The sequence below is a fragment of the Polypterus senegalus genome, chromosome 5, assembly GCF_016835505.1.
Source record: "Polypterus senegalus isolate Bchr_013 chromosome 5, ASM1683550v1, whole genome shotgun sequence".
NCBI lineage: Eukaryota > Metazoa > Chordata > Cladistia > Polypteriformes > Polypteridae > Polypterus > Polypterus senegalus.
In genome coordinates, this window is record NC_053158.1 from 159,781,116 (window position 1) to 159,795,632 (window position 14,517).

The following is a 14,517-nucleotide window of genomic DNA, read 5'->3' on the forward strand; positions in this document are numbered from 1 at the left end:
GATAGGCTCCAGCACCCCCTGTGACCCTGGTCTAGATTAAGCAGGTCATTATTGAATATTGCCTTCCGAAAAGAATTTTACTTATGTTCTCATCAGAGTATTATCACATGCAAAGTGGGAAATTAAGGTAGGGAGACATTCTTTTAGCTGCACTTCCTAAGCATAACATTTTTTTAAATATGGATTGCATATCAGTAAATAAATATAAAGCAATTGTTAAAGCCTACGTCTGGCTCCAGCACAATGCCAAGAGAGATAACAGTCCCAGAAATGTAAATTTGTTTCTGTTAAACAGCCATCTTCCATTGTTAACTTTTATTTGTAAAATGAATGGTTTCAATTGAGTCATTTCAGGAGTGTGTCTGAGTTTTTTGCCGCCCATGAACTAACACTCTGTCTCTCTTCGACCCGTACAAACTCAGTAAGTTATTGCCAAGTTGTGCTCTTTGTTTTTCTTGCCATTTGCCTTATTTTAATGAGTCATGCAGTCCTGTGACTGTCTAGGAGGATTTCCAATGAAACAGGCCAGATTTGATCATGCACGGACCGAAACTGGTAACTTTAAACTGTTTTCAGCAAAACAACAAAAGTAAAAGAATATTCTTAAGGCCTTACTTGAAAAAAAAATTGTGGCCTGACACTTTTGGGAAAAACATGCCTGTTAATTAAGCTCAGACTTTAAGATAGGGACAAATGTAAGCAACTATATAATATATATATATATATATTTTGTCCATATTTTAGGTATATAATAAAATGGGTCTGTATCATGAACTTGATTAGTTTTTTGCCTTGAAGTGAAATGTTGCCTGTTCCCTATTACCCTGAATAAATATACTGAAAATTTTGAATACATTGTAAATGTGCTGCAGTGGACCTGTGAGTTTTTGGACTGATGTGCATTGTTGTCCAGGCCCTACAAACCCGAATTAGATAAAAGCGGTCTTAGAAAATGAATTGCTGGATGTATGCAGACATACTTTACATATATACTCTACAGTGGAATCAAAACTCTTAATTCAATTCAGAGTCATGGGGAGCTGGAGACTACCTCAGCAAAAACGTACTCTGGAAGAGACACCAGCTCATCTAACTCCACACCTAACTTCTCACAGATGTGGCCAGAACCCATAGAAAAAGTTTATTGCTCAAAGGTTGATCTTTGATAACTCATTAGGCTTCACATAGATTTTCATTTGTTTTATTTTAGAATCAACTTTTTCACAGATATTTCTCTGAGAATACCTTAGGAGAAATAGCTTTAGACAAAAAGGAGACACAAGATACAGCTGAGGTGAAAGGAGTCAAAATTGAGGATATGGATTGAAAAGCATGGTATATTTAATGAAATCTCTTTCTAAGCTTGTTTTACTCTCATTAAAGAGTTAATATTTTTTATTGGACTGATGCCTCTATGCAAGGTGTCTTACCACTTTTGAGATATCATTGGTTAAATTTGTCTTTCCAATTGAAGCACAGGCAGATGACGTGACTTGTTCAAGGGTGGAGTGGGTGGAGAAGAGTGTCAGGAGTAATTTGTGACAGACGGGTATCAGCAAGAGTGAAAGGGAAGGTCTACAGGATGGTAGTGAGGCCAGCTATGTTATATGGGTTGGAGACAGTGTTACTTACCAGAAAGCAGGAGACAGAGCTGGAGGTAGCAGAGTTAAAGATGCTTTGGGTTGTCATGAGGATGGATAGGATTAGAAATGAGTACATTAGAGGGTCACCTCAGGTTGGGCAGTTGGGAGACAAAGTCAGAGAGGCAAAATTGCATTGGTTTGGACATGTGCAGAGGAGAGATGCTGGGTATATTGGAAAAAGGATGCTAAGGACAGAGCTGCCAGGCAAGAGAAAATGAGGAACAACTAAGAGGTTTATGGATGTGGTGGGAGAGGACATACAGGTGATGGGTGTAACAGTGCAAGATGTAGAGGACAGGAAGATATGGAATAAGATGATCCGCTGTGGCGACCCCTAAAAGGAGGAGCCGAAAGAAGAAGAACCTCAGGATTTGATATCCAGAGTCTTAACCACTATGCCACACCACCTGTCTTTTGTCCACTGCCTGTCTAGTATATTTCAGAAGCAAGGATTATAGCATTGCAATCATAGTAAAGAGTTTCATTATGATCGTCTCTATATTTTACCATATATTACTGAACACACAATGCAGATACTTTGCAACTGGAAAAAAATTGCAAGACGCTAATAGAAAAATGTGAGCCAATTGTGTGACTTCGCTTAGAGCTCTGCTGTAACTTAACAGGAGACACTGGTGAGAATACCAAGGGAAAAATTTGAAAAGCAGTAGACAAAAGAAAATGTCTCCATTTTATTTCTTTCTGATCTTATTGTCGTCTAGGAGAATTCAAAAAGATATTAAGAAGATCTCTTTTTTAGATATTTTATTTCTATGGGAAACCCCGAGTACCTGAAGAAACACCCACACAGACATGGGGAGGATATTCCCCTTTATAAATACACCTACAGTACAGTTTCACATCAGGTATGTCTTTTAATACAGTGTATCGTGAGGTTAGGTCTTAGATGGCATCAGAAAGCACTTAGCAGTTAAAATGTTAGATGTGCAACATTTTCCTGTGGAAAAGTACATTGCTATTAACAAACTGGGATCTGACATTATCCAGCATGTATGTTCTGGTAATTGTATATACAGTGGTGTGAAAAACTATTTGCCCCCTTCCTGATTTCTTATTTTTTTGCATGTTTGTCACACAAAATGTTTCTGATCATCAAACACATTTAACCATTAGTGAAATATAACACAAGTAAACACAAAATGTGGTTTTTAAATGAAGGTTTTTATTATTTAGGGAGAAAAAAAAATCCAAACCTACATGGCCTTTGTGAAAAAGTAATTGCCCCCTGAACCTAATAACTGGTTGGGCCACCCTTAGCAGCAATAACTGCAATCAAGCGTTTGCGATAACTTGCGATGAGTCTTTTACAGCGCTCTGGAGGAATTTTGGCCCACTCATCTTTGCAGAATTGTTGTAATTCAGCTTTATTTGAGGGTTTTCTAGCATGAACCGCCTTTTTAAGGTCATGCCATAGCATCTCAATTGGATTCAGGTCAGGACTTTGACTTGGCCACTCCAAAGTCTTCATTTTGTTTTCTTCAGCCATTCAGAGGTGTATTTGCTGGTGTGTTTTGGGTCATTGTCCTGTTGCAGCACCCAAGATCGCCAAGATGGCCGGACATTCTCTTTCAGGATTTTTTGGTAGACAGTAGAATTCATGGTTCCATCTATCACAGCAAGCCTTCCAGGTCCTGAAGCAGCAAAACAACCCCAGACCATCACACTACCACCACCATATTTTACTGTTGGTATGATGTATGAGGCCGTTTTTGCCCAGTCTCTTTCTTATGGTGGAGTCATGAACACTGACCTTATTTGAGGCAAGTGAGGCCTGCAGTTCTTTAGACGTTGTCCTGGGGTCTTTTGTGACCTCTCGGATGAGTCATCTCTGCGCTCTTGGGGTAATTTTGGTCGGCCGGCCACTCCTGGGAAGGTTCACCACTGTTCCATGTTTTTGCCATTTGTGGATAATGGCTCTCACTGTGGTTCGCTGGAGTCCCAAAGCTTTAGAAATGGCTTTATAACCTTTACCAGGCTGATAGATCTCAATTACTTCTGCTCTCATTTGTTCCTGAATTTCTTTGGATCTTGGCATGATGTCTAGCTTTTGAGGTGCTTTTTGTCTACTTCTCTGTGTCAGGCAGCTCCTATTTAAGTGATTTCTTGATTGAAACAGGTGTGGCAGTAATCAGGCCTGGGGTGGCTACGGAAATTGAACTCAGGTGTGATACACCACAGTTAGGTTATTTTTAACAAGGGGCAATTACTTTTTCACACAGGGCCATGTAGGTTTGGATTTTTTTTCTCCCTAAATAATAAAAACCATCATTTAAAAACTGCATTTTGTGTTTACTTGTGTTATATTTGACTAATGGTTAAATGTGTTTGATGATCAGAAACATTTTGTGTGACAAACATGCAAAGAATAAGAAATCAGGAAGGGGGCAAATAGTTTTTCACACCACTGTAGATTTGTGTCCTTTTCTTTCAGAAGAGTTTATATTTAAAATATGCTGAGCAGTCTTTGACCTCTCTTGACCTTTGATCTCACATACAGTATAAAAGCCTGGGGTTAATGATTCAGATATTAATGTCACAGTAGCATCTTGCTATGCCTTAAAAATGCTAAAAATTGGAAACAAAACAGAAATTGTTGAAAAGGATTTAATTAAACGGAATAATATTCTACTGCAATGTGTTAATGCAAGAGTGTTCATTTAAACATATAAGAAATAGGCTGTAGCTAGGCTATCCTTCTGCAAAGTATTTTCAAAACAAATTCAAAAATTCCTCACATGTACCAAGATTGGCATTAACTTTATAAGTCCATTTTCTGCGCCACTACACCAACCTGCCTGATATGTTGGCATACGTAATTGGTGGTAATAGGGTATGCTCTATGTGAGCTTGTTACATGACAGCGATGTCACCTTTTGTGTGCTTTTACTTTCACTCATCTTCTTGGTTTTCGTGAATGGCCTTTTAATTTCACACCATTGGTTGTCACAGTCTTAAGGACTGCATATAACTCACATTTGTCTATGTCAGGGATCTCAAACTCCAGTCCTAGAGGGCCCAATGGCTGCAGGTTTTCATTCTAACCCTTTTCTTAATTAGTGACCTGTTTTTGCTGCTAATTAGCTTCTTTCTCAAAAAGGGTTAGAATGAAAACCTGCAGCCACTGTGGCCCTCCAGGACTGGAGTTTGAGATCCCTGGTTTATGTCATTGTCTCTTTGATAGCAACTAGTGTCCAATTTTCTTTAGAGTAAATGACTAGTATAAGACTAGTATACTTGTATATTGTAATCTTTTTAGTTAGCCAATAAAAGGTGTAATTTTGTTTGACTTCTCACTACATTTATAATGGCTAACATGGTATAACACCCTAGTACTATAGTATAAGAAAAATAAATGCCTTTGGTTCAAGATTTCTGGCAAAATGTATGCTAAAAGGTTTAACTTTACAGTTAATTCTACTTAATAATACTGTTCAAAATGTACTGACTTCTTCTACTGGAACCTTCCATATCATTTGTATATAGTACAGCCAGCTCTGCTGTAAGTATTTGTCCTATCTCCTTATGTGCAGAGCAAAGTTTTTTAAGAAAATTAGACAATTTCCACATGATTATATGTAGCTGTAGGGCATGAGAGCTTACTGACAAAATATCCAATTGATCCACATTCCTATTAGGTCTCCAGACGATGTTGCTTCTTTCTGTCCTGTGACACTGTAGGGAGAGAAACAAACAGCCCTTTCTTTTTCTTCCTTCTGCATAGATGGTGGTAGTGGTATTATGCAAAGGCATGGATGCTTTATCTACACCGCTTCATTTTGCACAGCCAAAGACATGACTTTACCTAAAGCGTGACTTGGATCTAAAAGTAATATTTTGATGTATATGAATGTGCTCTTCATTTGCACAAAACGAACACAATGCAAATATCACTTACAGTGCTCTTATTAACTTACCAGTATTACTGCTCACATACTAAGCTTAAAGTATATCATCAAATATTCAATTCAATTCAGTTAAACACCAATTTACAAATATAGAACAGTAACAACAAAGTACAAAATCATACATTTCTGTATGTACTGATGAATTATATTAATAATAATAAAAACATCTATAAATGTAACTAGTAACAAAATGCTTTTAAATCATCAGCATCCATATTGTCCTATAAATTGTGCCAGTGTATCAAGCAAAATGCAGCATTTTCATTGTTCTTGTAAAGGGTAATTCTCATTTGCTTCCAAACAGGTAAAGCAATGCCAGATTGCCTATGAAAAAGCATGAAAAATGCTGGTGATGGTACTGAAGTTAGGATCAGTCATAATGTTTAGTGTCTCCTTTCTAAACATGAATCTTTGCTCTCTTTAAGGCACGGGTGTCAAACTCCGGGCCTGGTGGGCCATAGTGGCTGTAGGTTTTCATTCTAACTCTTTTTCTAATCAGTAACCAGTTTTCATTGCTAATTAACTTATTTTTCACTTCATTTAAATAGCCTTATCTTTAAGGATTCAGTCCTCTGAATTTATTCTTTTTTTCATTAAATGGTTACCAAACAGAAATGAGATGGGAAACAAGCCAGCAGATGACCAGCTAAATTGTGATTTCAAACTCAACCAATTTCACTCCAACCAATCTTTTAATTAGAAGCCCATTCTTGCTGTTAATTAAGCCCATTTCTAATTCTTGTTGCTGCTCTCATTCTGCCACAGCAGACATTTGCAAAACTGTTGATTTTCAGTTTTTTCTAAGAACACTGTCAAAATGTTTTGGTGACATGAGAGATCAACCTTAAAGAGACCTTCACCTTTCTTTATTTTCAGATATTATGTGATAGGCACAGGTGAGCTGGTCATGTGGCAGCTTGTTTTGTGTCTCATTATTGTCTGGCTGCTAGTTAAAGAAAAAAACAACTATGATTTAATTAATTAACTGTTAATTAAAACTAAGGCAAAAGAAATTAATTAGCAGCTAAAACTGGTCACTTATGAAAACCTATAGCCACTGTGGGCCTCCAGGACTGGAGTTCGACACTCCTGCTTTAAGGCTTAAAGAAAAGCCAGTGGGGAACATGTATACTTTCAATATATAGGAAATGGAAGATGGCCCTCCTTTTTGGGTAGGCAATCAATGTGCTGATGGCAACAGATATACAGTCATGAAAAAGTTTGGGAACCCCTCTCAGCCTGCATAATAATTGACTTTACTTTCAACAAAAAAGATAACAGTTGTATATCTTTCATTTCCTATGAACATCTGAGTACTGTGGTGTTTTCAGAACAAAGATTTTTAGTGAAGCAGTATTAAGTTGTATGAAATTAAATCAAATATGAAAAACTGGCTGTGCAAATATTTGGGTCCTCTTGTAATTTTGCTGATTTGAATGCATGTAACTGCACAATACTGATTACTTGAAACACCAAATTGGTTGGATTAGCTTGTTAAGCCTTGAACTTCATAGACAGGTATGTCCAATCATGAGAAAAAGTGGTCAATTGCAAGTTGTGCTTCTTTTTGACTCCTCTCTGAAGAGTGGCAGCATGGGAAACTCAAAGCAACTCTCAAAAGATCTGAAAACAAAGATTGTTCAGTATCTTGGTTTAGGGGAAGGCTTCACAAAGCTATCTCAGAGGCTTAAACTATCAGTTTCAACTGTAAGGAATGTAATCAGGAAATGGAAGGCCACAGGCACAGTTGCAGTTAAACCCTGGTCTGGCAAGCCACGAAAAATACAGGTTACAGACAACCCACAGATCACCTCTAAAGACCTGCAAGAACATCTTGCTGCAGATGGTGTATCTGTACATCGTTCTATAATTCAGTGCAATTTGCACAAAGAACATCTGTATGGCAGGGTGATGAGAAAGAAGCCCTTTCTGCACTCACACCACAAACAGAGTTGCTTATTGTATACAAATGCTCATTTAGACAAGCCAGATTCATTTTGGATCAGAGTGTTTTGGACTGATGAGACATAAATTGAGTTATTTGGTCATAACAAAAAGCACTTTGTATGGCGGAAGAAGAACACTGCATTCCAAGAAAAACACTTGCTACCTACTGTCAAATTGGTGGGGGTTCCATCATGCTGTGGGGCTGTGTGGCTAGTTCAGGGACTGGGGCCCTTGTTAAAGTCGAGGGTTGGATGAATTCAACCCAATATCAACAAATTCTTCGGGATAATGTTCAAGCATCAGTCACAAAGTTGAAGTTACACAGGGGTTCGATATTCCAACAAGACAATGACCCAAAACACAGTTTGAAATCTACAAAGGCATTCATGCAGATGGAGAAGTACATTGTTCTGGAATGGCCGTCACAGTCCCCTGACTTGAATATCATCGAAAATCTATGGGATGATTTGAAGCAGTCTGTCCATGCTTGGCAACCATCAAACTTAACTGAACTGGTGAGATTTTGTATGGAAGAATGGTCAAAAATACCTCCAACCAGAATCCAGACACTCATCAAAGACTATTGGAGGCATCTAGAGGCTGTTAGATTTGCAAAAGGAGGCTCAACTGATTATTGATGTAATATCTCTGTTGGGGTGCCCACATTTATGCACCTGTCTAATTTTGTTATGACGCATATTGCATATTTTCTGTTAATCCAATAAACTTAATGTCACTGCTGAAATACTACTGTTTCCATAAAACATGTCATATATTAAAAGGAAGTTGCTACTTTGAAAGCTCAGTCAATGATAAACAAAAATACAAAGAATTAAGAGGGGTTACCAAAGTTTTTCATATGACTGTATATATTTTTTAATTTAATAAATTATCAGTTTACCTTTGATTACACTGACAGATAATGACACTTTCAATAAGATTCCAAAAAAAAAAACTTTCCTTATCTTCTCTGTGGTACCAGTCACTAAAATTAAATCAACTTAAATTAACCTTAGCCATTATACAAAAGAGTATTATACAAATTATGGGTAAGTCTATGGGTTTAAAAAGGAGATTGACTTCTTAAATTTAAATATGAAATACTCAACAAAAGTGAGATAAGACCAAATAAACAAATAACATTGAATAAGCTGCTAAGACTTCATTCAAAGGTTTTCTGCTTTTCTGGAAAAACAAACGATTTAGTTTCTGGCAGTGCAGATACTGATTTGATACAAAACAAATATAGGAAGCATCATTCACTGAATTCCTGTTTTTTTTTCTTATTCTAAGTCACAAATGATATTATTATGCATTTTGCCTTAATCAATCCAGAGTCAATGCTATATTCTTTGCACTTCATACTATCATGGCATATCAAGACAATGAAAACTGTTTGTAGAGTAATGTTTATAAACCACACCTCAGCATTTAACATCCATCCATCCATTATCCAACCTGCTATATCCTAACTACAGGGTCACGGGGGTCTGCTGGAGCCAATCCCAGCTAACACAGGATGCAAGGCAGGAAACAAACCCCGGGCAGGGTGCCAGCCCACCACAGGGCACACACACACACACACACACCCACACACCATACACACACTAGGGACAATTTAGAATCGCCAATGCACCTAACCTGCACGTCTTTGGACTGTGGGAGGAAACCAGAGCACCCGGAGGAAACCCATTTAACATTACCATCAAAATTGATCACCAAGCTTCTTACTTAGTGGTACCCACTGCAGATTGGCAACATTACTTGATCAAAACAGAGTATCCTGCTGTACTTCTTGGTCCTTTATGATTATGTGGCTTCAGTTCCAACTCCATTATTAAATTTACCAAAGAAACCACCTTTATTGGCCATATCACCAACAATAATGAGACAGCTTACACAGATGAGATAAGTTGTTTGATACAATGGTGACAGGACAATAGTCTCTCCACAAAGCCAAGGTCCTGTCATAGACCTCAGGAAGCTTGAGACACATTCTGCTCTCATTAAGATTTGTGAGGAAGCTGTGGAGTGGATCAGTAGCTTTACATTTCTGCTAGTCACTATCACTAGTGATGGAATGAGCATGTGACATCTCAGCACATGACACTATTGTTAACAAGGCATGCTGGCACCCTTATTTACTGAAGTATCTGAAGAAAGTCCGGATGCTTATAACTTTTTCAGATATACAGTGGATGTATAACCTTTTGATATGGCACCTGTTCATCTTGGGATCGCAAAGTACTACAGTGGGTGGCAGTGTCCATACAGAAAATTACTGAAACAAAGCTTTGTTCTGTTCAAGGAAGGACCCGGTTCCACCACCCCCATACAACAGTGACAATGGTCCTTTCATGGCATTCTAGTTTGGACACCTGCAGGGGAGCATGGGAGTTTGAGCCCTTTCGGTATCCCTGGGTGCCGTTAGAGGGTGCTTTTGGGGGATGACCTCCCTGGTTTCCATGTGTCCTGAAAGTGCTTCCAATAGTACACACCATGATATCAGAAGCATTCCCGGGTTCTGCTTAAAAGGGGTCCAGCACCTCACCTCTGGGATTCAGAGTCAGGAGGCAGCAGGCAACACTCACCAGAAGGGTGAAAGCAGAGAAAACAGTCTACTTATCAGGTAATTTTGTGTGTATGTGACTGTGTGTGATCTGATAGACATGAATTAAAATACAGTATGCCTTGATATTGCATTTTAAAAAGGCACACATAATTCACCTCATAATGAAAAGCATGTGGTATAGCCTGTCCGTGCCTCAGAAAAAGTGGCCATATTATTAAATAAATAATTGATTGTACTCATGCTGGGGAGTGGAGCAGGTGGGAGTAATCTGCTGTGAAGATCCCTCATCTTCAGGTTGGCGGTCAGTTGAACGCGTGCTGCCTTTCCGGCACATGTGGGCAGTCTCATTGTGTTAGTATCATCCAAGGGCAGCAATCAGTCAATCGTTCCTGCAACCACTCCAAAGCATATAAAAAGGGGAGCACAAGATCACAAGAGAGGAAGAGAAACAGGAGACAAATAGAGCTGAGGTAAAAGGACTGGAGAAGAAGCAGGCAGGAAAGAGAAAGAGAGAAAGAAAGCAAGCTGGTTTAGATAATGGAAGCAGGTGGACGGGAGTATTTATTTATTGACATTTTGAAGCACTGCACTTTGGGACACTGTTTTATGAATTGTTTTTATAATAAAAGTACTTGAGCTCTTTTCATCATCCCCTTGCTTGGTGTGTTTGTCCTCATCTGTTCAGCTCAGCTTGGTCATGACTATCGACTGTGTTGGGTTCAAGAGGCTTCCAAAATGGAAGAGGGAGCATGGAGCCAACCCACACTGTCACAAAGTAATGAATCATTTGATTGACTTATTTTAAATTTATATGAAAAGAAAAAACACAAAATGAAATGTACAATATAAATATGAATTGAATTTTAGTGTTTGTTACACAATGGATTGCATTTAATTTTGTCATGGATATTCGCTCTTACTATGGAATATGTATAACCATATGCACAGTGAATTCAGAATGTATTCAGACCCCTTCACATTCTGCACCCTTCATTGTGTTGTAGATTTAATTTTAAAATAATGCATTTTCCATTTTTGCTTATCACTCTGCACTCAATAGTCTATAATTTCAAAGTAACAACATGTTTTTAGAAACTTAATTAAAAAATCAAAACCTGAAATCTCTCAGTATTCAGACTGTTAATTCAGTACTTTGTAGACGCCTCTTTGGCAGCAGTTAAAACTTTGAGTCTTCTTGGGTAAATCTCTACAAGCTTTATGCACCTGGATTTGGGCAATTAATCTCATTCCACCTAGCAGATCCTCTCAAGATCTATTAGATTTGAGGGGAAGCATTTCTAAACTGCCATCTTTAGGTGTATCTCCACAGATGTTCTATGAGGTTTAATTCTGGGCTTTGTCTAAGCCACTCAAGAACAGTCGGAGACTGTTGGCTGTATGCTTCGGGTCATTGTCATGCTGAAAGCCACCCCAGTCAGAGGTGGCATGCACACTGGAGCAAGTTTTCTTCAATGACCTTTCTGTATTTGGCTACATTAATATTTCCCTCAATTCTCTGCAGTCTTTTTGTCCATGTCATTGAGAAGCAATCCCATAGCATGATCCTGCCACTACCATGGTTAAATGTTGGGGTGGTATTTGGCAGGTTGACGAGCAGTGTCTGGACTCCATTCAGAGTTAAATTTTTGTTGTTTGTTTTCATCATACCAGAGAATGTTTTTTCTCATGCACTCTGAGTCCTTTAAATGCCATTTGGCAAACTCCAAGCAGGAGTTAGGCACTCTACAATAAAAAACATGATTGATGGAGAACTGTGGAAATGATTGTCCTTCCAACAGGTTCTCCCGTCTTGGCACAGGACTTCTGAATGTCTGCTAGAATGACTTTCTTGGCCGGTTACTCAGTTTGGCCAAACAACTAACTCTAAGAAGAGTCCTGGTGGTTCAAAAATTTTTGCATCTCACAAGTATTGAAGCCACTGTGCTCCTGAGAACACTCAAAGATTTATCTTTTTGCCCTGTATGTATCTCACCACCATCTGATCGCAAAGGTTAACAGAAGGTTCCTTGAAGTTTATTGCTTGATTTTTGTCCTCTCATGCAGTTTAAATTGTATATCCAGGTGTCTGCATTTCTAAATGATGTACAGTCAATTAAATGTGCCACCTCAGTCAAGTTCTAGACACATCTCAGGGATAATTAAAGCAAACAGAATGCGCTTGACCACAATTTGGAGTGCCATAGCAAAAGGTCTGAATACTTATATAAATGACAGATTGCAGGTTTTGAATTTGAATACATTTGCAAATCTTTCTGATTTCACAGGTTTTCACTTTGTCATTATGGGTTATTGAGTGTAGACTGATGTGCAAAAGTGGCAAATGTAGCCATTTAAAATTAAATACACAACACAATAAAGTGTGCTGAAAGTGAAGGGGTCCACTGTCCATACTGTAAACCTACTTCATATTCTTGGAGTGTTCCTTCACAAGTATAACACCTCAGCTATATATGCAGCTCTACCAAAAGGCCATATGCAGTAGGCAGCTTATCCTGATTTCGATCCAAGTAGGGTCATCTTGAAACTTGTGATGTCAAAATCCTTGGCACCAAGCAAACTGACAACAGGAAATTATGTTCATTAAGGATAAAGGAGCTCTACAATAGGAATAAAGTAAACATAATAAACAGGTGCAAATAGCAACTTGAGACTAAATTATTTGCAAAAATAAGAGTTTCTCGGTATGATTTGCTAGCAGAAAGTGTCTGCCCACATTGCTTCATGGAAACAATAACTTCATGAAAGAATGAAATAAATGTCTCCTGGTCTTATGTATTTGTGAAAGAAAAGAAGGTCCCTATCATTGTCTAATAGAAGTATCACAAGAAAAACTGGGTAAGAAGGAAGCAGCATACAGAGGAAGGAAAGAATGGAAAAGAAAAGAAAGATGGGCAGAACAAGGGAACAACATCAAGAGGCAAAGTGCTGCCAGAAGATTATAGTGCAAAGAAAAACTGGAAGGCATTACAGTTAACAGTAGGGAGAAAGGAGGACAAAGTAGTGGAGGTGTGCGATGGTTTTTAGATTCTAGGAAATGATAAACTATGGACGGTGGAACATTCCTCATGAAATTAAATCAAATGTAGAAAGAAAAAATAAAGGCAATACCTCTGGAGTATGAAATTCAGTAACTGCTTTTTTTAAGATGGGGAACAAAGAGACATGTCAGTTGATAGCAAGCGGTTTTTAAAAATTTTAAATGACAAGGATTCCCTGCTACAGTATATCATTAGTATACTGCAGACCGTTAAATCCTTCTCTCCTTGCCTAATGTTTCTTTTGTAAACCTCACATCACAATTGCATTTCTGCAGAGTTGCTAAAAATATGTGCTACTGTGCGTTTATTGTTATACACTCTAGTATCCATAACACCTATTAGCAAGGCATGCGTTTTATGAGTCACTGAAAAAGTGAAATATCTTACACATTTCCTTTGACATTTAATAAGTTCTGCATTTTGAGAAAAGAAACCGAGAGAATTGTATATTCAATTCACTTTTTGATTAGTATTAATTCAGAACGAAAAAAATCAGATACCAAAACTGATTTTTGAATATAATATACACACCATGATCTGCCGATGCATATGACCCATAGGAGATTCTCACATGTATTGATTTTACTAATGATTTTTTTTTAAGTCAATACATTTAATTAAAATATCTGCTTTTTAATTTTGTGTTCTGTGAGGCCTAACATATTTTCTGTATAATTACTTGTCATCCTAATTTGATGGTAATAAAAAGTACATCCAAATTAAAATTTTTAGACATATCTATGCATCCAACTACAGCACCGTTCTTTGTACTGTGATGAATCAACCCAGTTTCTAACTTTAGTGAATGATCACATGATTAATAATAATAACACACATTTCTGTTAAACATCCTTGTTAGCTACTCCTGTGGGGTTTACTAGCTGCATGTAGTTGACATTTTAATTCTTAAATATACTTCTTCCCAGGGGTAATGTTTGAGATAGAAATCAGCTTGGGGTGAGAAAGCTAGTCATTCATCAGTGGATATTCTGGTTTGGCAAGGAGATTTGAACACAAGCAAATACACAGCATTGCTCTGAATTATGGCAATATGTCATTTGAAACAAGAGGTCATGGAAATTTCCCTCACTGCATGACATAAGAGACAAGTCTGATAATGTGGTGGTGAGCCACACACATGACTGTGGGTTATAATATGTGCCCTTACAAATTTACTAGTAAACACAACTCAGATTATCAGAAAATGGAAATAAATCAATACATTTCATTCATTAGAAATGCCAGGGACAGAAACCTATTCTAGAAGGCCAGTTTGAAGTGACCAGTAAATCTTTCTTGCACATGAGGAAGGAAAACCTGAGAACATACACCATACTGAGAATGGGAGATTGTTCAAACTCAGCACAGGC